Here is an 11022-nt window from a genome sequence, read left to right on the forward strand (position 1 = left end):
TACCTAGCTACTGTTAGGCTTGTCTGAATATGTTATTAGCTTTGAGCTGCAGGGCAAGAGGGAGAGAATAGGATGGAAGAGCAGAACTCTGCACAGGCCTGAAGAGCAAATGGTGCCACCCCACTCCTGTGTGAGCAGTGAGGCACCACAGCAGCCTAGAAAGCAACACAAACAGCAAACAGGTATGTAGCAGTCCTTTTCCAGAATGTTTTCTCAGTTTCAAATAATCTGCAGATTGGGAAAATTCTCTAGCAAAGTAGAAAGAGGATTAGTACTTGTTTGTAGGATAGTCCTTAGTTTGATGAATTGGTCTCACTTAGTGTAATTTAAGCTGTTTTGCATAAAAATTAGATATTCACTGAAGCTTGCACAAGGATCTGTTCAGTTACGTCCGTCCAATGCCACATCCCTGTGATACATCTCGGTGACTTCTTGAGTTGATTTACAGAATATTTAAATACTTGAAAGCTACAGTAAAAGGAGACTGGAAAAAACAGCATTGGACTGTCCCATATTCTGAAGTTCAAGGCTGCTTTCTGTGCAGAGATTATTCTGTGTAAACCAGATATTTCAGTCTTCTGAAACAGGTGACAGCATAAAACATGTATTTGGTGCGATTTATGTGCTGTTGCATAAAAGCAGAGAAAGGGATGGGGTTGGTGGAATCTCCTTGTTTTTCAGGATTAAGGAACCAGCTTTGCATTTTTTCTTCTTATATGACAAGTGCCTGAAATTTGTATCTTGGACTAGTATTTTGAAGAACAATGTAAAGAGGAGCAATTCATATGGTTTTATTTTTTTTCAACTGAAAAATTAATTAAATATAATCAGCTCATTAATGCTTCCCTTTTTATTAAAAAATAAAAACAAACAAACAAAAATAACAAAAAACTTTCATTAGCAGATTGCCCTTTCTTAAAATAAGATAATCTAAGGATTCTTCCTAAGGTTATTAAAATTTCAGAAATACATAAGATAGGGCAGTGGATTTTGAAACTCTTGACCTTTTCTCTTTCAGCTTCAGTGTTTCGTGGTTTTGCTTGCTGACAATACATTTTTTCTCACTGCTCTTAAGTAAGACTCTAACCTGTGTGGAAGAGAAAAGCAGGAGGACAGTGAAAATGCAGCATAGTAAAAAGGTTGAGGTAGTAAAGCACTGTCACAAATTGTATGGGATATTAAAATTTTGATGCTTAATTGCAGTGACTCTCCTGAAAAAGAGTACAAATAGATGTGATAAAAACTTTATTCCTACTACAATTTCAAATTGGTCATTTCATAGCTTTTAGTGCTTATATAAAGGAAATGCAGGCAAACAGAACACAAAATTCAGCTCACTGAAATATGAAATATGATGTGAGCTAAGATCACTATAGTTTTTTCGATACATAAGGCTGTATAGAAATAATTTACATCACCAGGGTGAATGAAGTTTGCCTTTGTTGTTCTGAAGTCTGCAAGCTCTGAATGAAGCCTTTTCTGAGACTGAGACACTTTCAGTGACACTTTTCTCAGTGATTCTCTGAGAATTGTTATTCCGCAACAAGCCTAGTGTGCCCTCCTTCCCCGGCTAACCGTTTTCACAGCCTTTTCAGGAACATAACAAAACTTTGTTGTTCATCATCAGCTAGCAAGTTGAAAATACTGAATTGCATGCATAGGCAGAAAAAAGGATCGCATTTGTACTTGCTGAAGGAGGAGAAGACTTGGTGGAAATACATGATAGAAAATTCATGTGAAAGAGAAAGAAAGGATATAAATAGGAGGAAGAACAGTGATCAAGAGAGTCTATCAAGATGATTGTTGCAATAGTGTTTGATACATTAGAAAGAAAAGTTCTTGCGTTAAATGTTATTTTGTGTTCATGTACACTTCTAAGCTTGCAGTGGTTCTCACTCTTCTCTGTAGTGAATGCTAACACTTTACACACACAGGTTGATTTTCACCTTTGAGGTCCAATTCTTGTAAAAAGACGAGAATTTCTGCACATACTTTCATCAAATATATATGTATATGTGTATCTTTAAGTATTTAAGTATTTGCCTTCTCTCAATCTTTTTTTCATATATTACCATCTGTGGAGAAGAGAGAGTGTAATATTTTACAAAATTTACTTTCCTCCCAAAAAGAAAAGCATGAAGTCCAGAAGTGGTAAATGCTGGTGGTATTCTTATGCTAAGACTTTCCTTTATTCTCCATGTTACCACCATATTGACATACGTTTCTAGAGCAATTTAAGTACCGTGTAAATCAAAAGTGAGGATGAAACTTCAGAGTCTTCCTAAATGGCTGGATCATGTCTACATTTCTGAGTGTCTGAAAAATCCAAGAAAACTTCTCAGACCATTACTGTTCAGTTTTAACAGGTTTGTTAGCCCCAGTTTTTTCTCTCTAATTCTATACCTCATTCTAACTTCTGAGCACTTTTTGCTTTTCCTCAAGTCATTTTGGAGTCTTATTGACAAGGAGAAGCCTATTGATCAACACTTTCCATCAATTCAGATTTCTTGGTCAGCAGCAAATCTGGAAAACCTTATATGATATGCACTGACATTGGCAGCTTGGTCCTCTTAATTCAGAGTATGAACAGTTTGCACAGCCATCTTTTCCCTCCCATTATTTTCTGGCTCCTCTTCTCATTTTTAGTTAATAGCAGGAAAGAACAGATTTCACTTACAAGCTGGTGTACTGCCAAGGGCAGAGAGTGCAAGAGAAGGAAAAAAGAAAGTGCTGCCTTGGATTTAGTGTTTTCCCCTCCAGAGAAGTAACAGGCCAGGCTTGGCCAGCACATCTGTCTCTATGAACTACCGATTTTTTAGTGATATCCTAAGAACAGTTGTATTGCAAGCCAAGTTATATTTTCAAAGAATTTAATTTGTTCATATTTTTGTCCTTTACTTATTACACAAACAAATTAGATGCTCCATTAATAATAATGTTTCAGTGTAGTGTCAAATCTTGTTTAATAAGCGTAATCTGTATACAGATTCTAAGGTACTTTATCAATCACTGCACTTGTCACTATTTTCTGAGTTACATCTTCACCTGTCCTTAAAAAGCAGTATGGTATAGTGATGTGGCTTGGAAAAATGGGAGAACTTGGGCTCATCTTAGTGGTGTCCTTGAATTGCTTGTAACTGTGACTAAGTTTATTTCAGTATATCATGCCTCTCTGCTTCTAAAAATGAGGAAACATCCTTCATCAGAGCTCTGTGATTCTCTGATAAAAAGTGCAGTGTGAAATCCCAGCTTCATATAGTCCTCATTCTTACATCTAATGTTGAGTCTTTGACTGAATGATTTAAGGAATTACTCCCAATGAGTCTGCTCTTTACTCACTTGAGATTCAAGGGCACAGCAGCATTCTCCCCTCTCCCATACCAATTTAAACTGTGTGTTGAAAAAATAATATTTTCTTACTTTACAAAAACTCCATCTACTTTCTCTGTCATACTGATACTTCAGAATGCCTAGATGTAACAGAGATTTTTTCTTACTGGATAGCATGTTGTACTAGGTAGCTTCCATGAAGTTGCTTTTATTTTCATTATTTTCTTCATGAACTGAACTCACGTAAGTTTGGCAATGTTATGTAGTATAAAAACAGAGAATATTTTGTTGCTTAGACCTGCTTCTAAGGTAAAGACAATAGATAAGGAGCATGATTCCAAAAGCTGTTATATCACTTTAAGAACCTCATTCCATTGTAATTGAATTCAAAAGGAATTTTCCGAAGGACATCAGTAGCCATTTACAGGTCTTAATTAAACACTGTTAGAAATATTGCCAGCCCACTCATTCTCTGTTGGGGAAATCTTATGGATTTCTGTGTATTTTTAGACCTTTTAGAAATGTATGATGTTTTAAGTATACCATAAAAGCATTTGGTTAATTTTTAATCATATGAACTTCAATTCAATTTCTAACTATTATGTTGCTTCTTTGCCTTCCTTATTTGTTAATCTCTATCTCCTGTTAATTTTCCTTCCTGCCTCTCAGTAGTTTCTTTGAATATCAGCACCTTCCAGTGTCAGTACTAGAAATTTATTTATTTATTTATTTATTTTCAGTTTATGCTCTTAGAAATAAAGAAGATGCTTGTTACTGAAGTTTTTGTTATATTTTCAAGAGCAGATTATGAAATGGATTTAGATAAATGTTGTTTATTAACGTGTTTGAGGATGCTTTATCTCAGGATAATAATAGTATGGCTCATGAAGAATAATTTAAATCAAATTTTTGGTATCTAGCACACTTGAAAAGAACATTGATTATATTCTTTTTGTCTGCATGCTTGCTACTTACAATACCTAGAATAGCCTGCAATCTAATGACAGTGAACTACACAGCTATTCTGATAAATAATTTAAACTTGAATACCCATGACTCTTTCTTAAATTGTTTCATCTTGATTTCCTGGGCTTATGTTATGATGACTGCTTCATGTATTTGTGAAGTAGTCATTTCCATTTCGTATAAAAGCTGAGGTACATTTCAAATAACTGATCTTATATTTGTTTGATGTTGCTTTTATCCATGGAAATCCAGTGGAACAGCAAATGCTGTATGAAATACTGCGAGCCACTAGTGTTTTTTTATGCTTTAGCTCAATGCTTACCATTTTATAAAGTGAATACCAGAGATCCTCTTAACTTTAGTGCAAACCAGAATGGCATATCTGTTCCTTGACTACAGAAGCTGGCTTCAAGTTAGAAGATAAATATACCTAGAAAGGGAAGAAAAGTAAAGATATTTAAAAGAAGAGTGTTCTTTGCTGTGCATTATACTTGGCTAAGTAAAACTTGTAGAATTTCAAAGAAAAAACTTTTTATTTTCTTTTTTTCGCATTTCACACAGAACCCCATCAGCTCTGTGAAAGACTGTACATGGTTTTGGCTTTGTTCTTAGGGATGTAATTTGCAAGGGACAGCATCTTAGGAGTTCTGTAGAAGCTCAGAGAAATCGAAGAATTGTAGGGTTTGGAAAGGACCTCTGGAAATCATGTAGACCAATCTCCTGCTAAAGAAGTTCCCTACAGTAGGTTGCACAGGAAAGCAACCAGGCAGGTTTTTAATATCTCTAGAGAAGAAGTTTACAGAACCTCTCTGGGCAGTCTGTTCTAGTGCACTGTCAGTGATCCTAAATCATGATCCATTCATTTTAGGATTTTTGGCTGGATCCTTCACACTATTTGACCTTGCCATTTTTAGTACCTAAGCACTTGAAAACAAGTTTTCGCAAGACAGCCTGACAGAACATTTTGATAATTTTCTAAGTACAAATTACATCATATTGAGCCTTCTGCTGTTTTAGTATTCACACGTTTTATATATATATAACCTTCTATCAAACAGATTTTCAGATGGAATGACAGTCAGGACAATAATTTGCATTAGAGGGCTTCCTTTGTCTGTTCTGATTAGCAATAACACTTCTCTAGTTAAAAGTGTTGCTTGCTGTGACAGTTATTTATGATGAACAATCTTGTTTTTTTGCAGTCACAGGACATCACACTATATATACATTTTAAATAGCAGTTTAACTGGGATTGTTCTTGTAGAAGTTCATTTCTCTTTCAAGCACAAGTTTCTTTCCTACCCATCTCAGTCCTAACATCCATTTCTCTGCTCTGCGGAGAAGGGAAAACAATTTTTTTTTTGCTCAGATTGATAGTAACTCAAGATCAGAGAGGAATGAAAACAGAATTTGAACACTCATGAGACTCTCTTCCTGCTTTGCACCAGCAGAAGTTGGTTTGTTGTTATCCTGGTAAAAAAGGCAGTCAGACTCTACAAAAGATAATTTTAAATGCTGTGTATTAGAGCAAACAAAGAAGAGCATGGATAATCCCATGTCCCTCCAGAAGGTGGGAGCCCTGAGCTGTCCAGCACCAAATGGGCATCATGGTGCAGTGTGCTGTGCAGAGTCCATCCATCCAAGAGCTCCTCAGTTTGCTCCTATGAGCTCCTATGGGATTTTCTTACAAAGAAGACAATTCCGCTCATCATTTCTATTATGCGACAAAAGAACATTCCTATGGGAACTTGCAGCTGTCCACATAGAGGTAAATGTGTGGTTTTATTCCCTTTGAATTATAAGGGACAAGAGAAATAAGGGTCAACCTAAAAGACAGGCTGAGGGAGCTGGGCTTAGGGGAGTCAAATATTTACAAGGGTAGATAATGGCAGGACAAGGGGAAATGGTTTTAAGTTGAAGGAGAGGAGATTTAGGTTGGATATCAGGGAGAAGTTCTTTACTAAGAGAGTAGTGAGGTGCTGGAGTGGGCTGTCTGGAGAAGCTGTGGATGCCCTGTCCCTGGAGGTGTTCAAGGCCAGGTTGGATGGGGCCCTGTGCAGCCTCGTCTAGTATTAGATATGGAGGTCTTGCCTGTGGCAGGGGGATTGGAACTTGATGATCCTTAAGGTCCCTTCCAACCTAAGCCATTCTATGAAACTTAAAAATACTAAATATACTAAAAGTACTAGTCCTGCCTAGATTTGTACTGCATCTGCTAATGCAGTCAAAATCATCCTTTTTTTTTTTTTTTCCCAAGGTAAAGCTGCAGAAAAATGATGGTGAATTGAGTTTAGATTTGTTTCAAATAATATTCCTCATTTGTCAGTGGAACTAAAAACACCTGAGAACCCTCAGCATGAAATTTGTTTTCATAACAGATTTGTTCATCTTTGGTTTTACAGCTTGTCCTTGTCTAATAATGGCCATGCAAATTGAGAAAGTTTGACATGCTGTGTACTTGCAACAGCAGTGATTTTGCCATCGGAGAGTTTTCCATTGGTAACATTGTGCGCTGGTCCTAAGGAGCAAAATGTATACCACAGGAATGTGACTTAATCCTTTTGACATCTTCTGCACTGGGAAACGTAGTACGTTGGGTTGGTTTTGCTCGGAAGCTGGAGGCTTTCTTGTCCAAGCTTTACCAACGGCAGTAGCTTCTTTTGCACAGGCAGAGGGAGGAGGCTTAGTTTGGATCCTAGTAGGCTAGATTCCTTATGGATGCCTTCTGGCTGTTATTTCAAGACATCTAAATATAAATTGACTTTGACCTCTTTCATGCTGCTCTAATCTGCCCTTTGTACTTTCTTCTAGAACAGAGGAACATGTGCACTCAAAAGTTTAGACACCAAATGTAGCATAGCTGCAGATAGTATGGAGAAATATTCGTGCAACTGTGTAAATTCCTATCCTAGCAAGCTAAGCTTTGTTTTATGTAAAGTTTGTTGAATGAAAGTTTAATATGGTATAGTAATTTAATGTAATAAACATTCTACAGAAATGTTGTTATATAATGAGAAAGTATTCATCAGTTCCAGCTGTCTGTGCATCCTGAGATGCCTTTCACTATGCAGCAGCCTATTCAGACACAGTTAAAAAAAAACAGGAAACTTAAGCAAAGAAATAATTGGACACACTTATCCTTTGATTTGTGAAGATGTTTGTTATTGTCCAGTGAATGGTTAGGACTGTACTTGCCATTTTATCTAAAATCAATACCAGTATGATGCTGCTTTAATTAGAATAGTTGTGGGTCTTCTGCATGTATGTGGGATAGGTAATGTGTAGCAAATGAAGTCAGCAATGCAAGGATCCTCATTAGGGTATCCTGCTGGTTAAACTTTCTTTAAGTGTTTTTCTCTTGCTGCATCATATGTGAGAAATGATTAAATGGAGAAGTCATTATTCCAACCAGATGGTAAATTTTAATTCGTAGAGCAGGCCTACCTGGAACTTCTCAGGGCAGTGTCAATGTATGATCAAAGCACACAGGATTTGTAGATTCAAGGTCCTGATCTCTAGGATCAAGATTCCTCCCATTTCTGTCTTATTACTTTTTTGCAAACTGTCTAGAATTGAGTTGTGGTACACTGAACTGATTGTTTAGCTTCCCCCCTCCTTTGTCTGAAACAGATTTTCTTAATAGCTCAGATTTTAAACAGCTTTATTAAGAGCTGGTAGAAGTTCACTTGCACCTTTTGTGCAGTTCATGTGACTAAATGAGAAAAACAAGATACATTAAAAAAAAAAAAAAAAAGACTAAAATCCAGTGCCTTACAGGTTCCCAGACTTGGTCTAATTGGCTTTAATTTTTGCTTGTTTACTTATTTTTGCTGAAGACACTTCAAAAAGTGTAGGGATTATTAGAACAATAAAAATAGACTACTGTGATTGATGTTGTCCTATTAACTTATAGTGATGTGTCCAAACCACTTGGAGAGTTATTTTTCCCATCAAAATCAACAAATTTCTTCTTTCTTCCCCTCCAGTACATTTTATTTCTATTTAAAGTTTTGCATTTCTGAATATATTGTTAATTTTTCTTAAATCCCCAAATGGCTTCATAATTTAGTGTCAACGGTTTACGGGCTGGTTCAGTCCGGTTCCGTGACTAGAAGGGCGGAGGGATCCGCGGATCCGCGCCCCTGGAAAAGGAAAATAGGGGACCCCGAAATAATTGAAAACAGTGGCAACAATCTGAGGTGAAAGAAACTAATTTACTAAATATCAGCAGAATTTTATAAGGATAGAGAGAGAGAGAGTGTGTGAAATTGAAGGTGGATCGGCCTCACCACAACGCTGAGATGAGAAGTGCAGTCCAGTTGAGCCGATGAAGAAGTGCAGGGAGAGAAGCACAGGCAGAGAAGCGCAGGCAGAGAAGCGCAAGCGAAGCAGCGCAGGCAAAGAAGAGAACATCAGGTGACCTTGCCGGGAGTTATATCTCCTCGCTGACCGCAAAGCCCCCTGGGGAAATGTAGCTCTTCTCCTCCGGACGGGCACCCGGAACTTGAGCATCAGCAGTCAAATCCCCAGTGCATTACATGATGTAATGATGTGGAATACTGATAACCAAAAAATCATGAAACCATGACATTTAGATACAATATTTTACGATACAGTAATTAATAGCAGCACATGCTAGTTGTATTTAATTTTTAACTATATATATCTATTTGAATTTGACATCATAGGATTTCCCTTTTCAATCTGCTCGTGTGTGTGTAATTCCATAAGCCAAAGGAAATCATAGAGAATGGCAAAATTATGTAAAAATACAGTTCTGCTGCTAGAGAGTGCCTGAGAATCTTTATTTAATGCATTTTTAATATACAGGCCTTGATTTTCCTATCTGGAAAACTGAAAATGTTAAAAATTCCCCATTTCTCACTTATATTCAGGTAAGTCTTCTATTACTTCAACTGGGAAGTGCTGTTTTAAACAAAATTACTCATATTTCATAGAATCACAGAATTATAGAATGGCCTCGGTTGAAAAGGACCACAATGATCATCTAGTTTCAACTTCCCTGCTATGTGCAGGGTCTCCTACCACCAGCTGGGCTGCCCAAAGCCACATCCAGCCGGCCTTGAATGCCTCTGGGGATGGGGCATCCACAACCTTCTTGGGCAACCTGTTCCAGTGCGTCACCACCATCTGAGTGAAAAACTTCCTCCTAACATCTAACCTAAACCTCTCCTGTCTAAATTTAAAACCATTCCCCTTTGTCCTATCACTGTCTACCTTGTAAACAGCTATTCCCCCTCCTGTTTATATGCTTCCTTCAAGTACTGGAAGGCCACAATGAGGTCTCCCCAGAGCCTTCTCTTCTCCAAGTTAAACAAGGTTCCAGGTCCCTCAACCTTTCCTCATAGAAGGGGTGCTCCAGCCCTATGATCATCTTAGTGGCCCTCCTCTGGACCCGCTCCAAGAGATCCACGTCCTTCCTGTACTGGGGGCCCCGGGCCTGGACGAAGTACTCCAGATGGGGCCTCACAAGAGCTGAGTAGAGGGATACAATCACCTCCCTCTCCCTGCTGGCCACTCCTCTTTTAATGCAGCGCAGAACACAGTTGGGCCTTCTGGGCTGCAAGCATACACTGCTGGCTCATGTCCAGCTTCTCATCCATCAAGACTCCCAAGTCCTTCTTCGCAGGACTGCTCTCAGAGAGATCTTCCCCCCAGTTTGTATAACTACATGGAATTGCCCTGAACCCACAGTTGGCCTTATTGAACCTCATTCGATTCTCATGGGCCATTTCTCCAGCCTGTCCAGGTCCCTCTGGATGGTTTGCCTTCCCTCCAGTGTATCTACTGCACCGCTCAGCTTGGTGTCATTTGCAAACTTGCTGAGGGGGCACTCGATGCCATTGTCTATCTCATTGATGAAGATGTTAAAGAGCACAATAATTCATGTGAACTGCTGTAAGATATACTTATCCCTGCCCTGTTAACTGAGCCAGTTCCAAAGAGCGTAACAGACGTCTAGGTTAAAATCTCTGATACATGTTAAAATATAAAATCAGTTTTTAATTTATGAAACTTTCTGGCCTTCCTTACTTTTTTAAAAGGGAGCATCTCTGTTTAAAAAGATATCCTTATCCTCAGATCAAATTTAGCAGGGAGTTTTAAAGGAGTCAGAAGTCATTTCACAATTGGATGCATAAATGTAAATCTACACCATAAAAACAATGATACAGTTGCATCACTTTTAAGCAGTGCTTATGTGACCAAATATATAAAATAAGCTTATGAATACATGAAATTATAACATTGGAGAGACAAAGGAATCAGATTTCACAATGTGTATTTTAAATTTTGCTATTGAGAAAAGCAGTTGACATAGATGAAAGTGAAAAGACATTTCAAGCACTCAGAAGTCTTATTTATGCTGTGAATAATTTCTTTCATAGGAACTACATCTTTTGAAGAGATAAATATATCTAAATCCTTTGCAACTAAAGCACACTGAAACAGGAAGCATGCCTACAGATGAAATATCCCTTATCAAGGCAGGCTTGTGGCACCAAGAATAAGATTTTTATTGCTAGATACAAAACATATTTCTTTTGCAGGCAGCTTATGCTGTCCTAATTAATGAATGCTTGATTTTCATGTAAAATGATAAAACCTTGCTGACAATCTTTGTAAAAGTAGAGTTTACTGAAAGCAAATTTGGACAAAAAAATCATAGCTAAATTGTTGGTTCTGCTGTTCTATTTCATTTTCAGT

General features: G+C 37.7%; 1 long non-coding RNA gene across 1 annotated transcript; it reads right to left on the minus strand.

The window, feature by feature from the left end:
- Window positions 1–805: 805 nt before the first annotated feature.
- On the minus strand, window positions 806–8862 carry LOC146545538 (uncharacterized). The gene is made up of 3 exons (XR_014881247.1): window positions 8586–8862; window positions 4619–4726; window positions 806–1087 (listed from the first exon to the last, which is right to left on the minus strand). It is a non-coding gene; the product is annotated as an uncharacterized LOC146545538 (long non-coding RNA).
- Between the last annotated feature and the right edge of the window lie 2160 nt (window positions 8863–11022).

The sequence above is a fragment of the Meleagris gallopavo genome, chromosome 1 (genome assembly GCF_905368555.1).
Source record: "Meleagris gallopavo chromosome 1, MGAL_WU_HG_1.1, whole genome shotgun sequence".
Taxonomy (NCBI): Eukaryota; Metazoa; Chordata; class Aves; order Galliformes; family Phasianidae; genus Meleagris; species Meleagris gallopavo.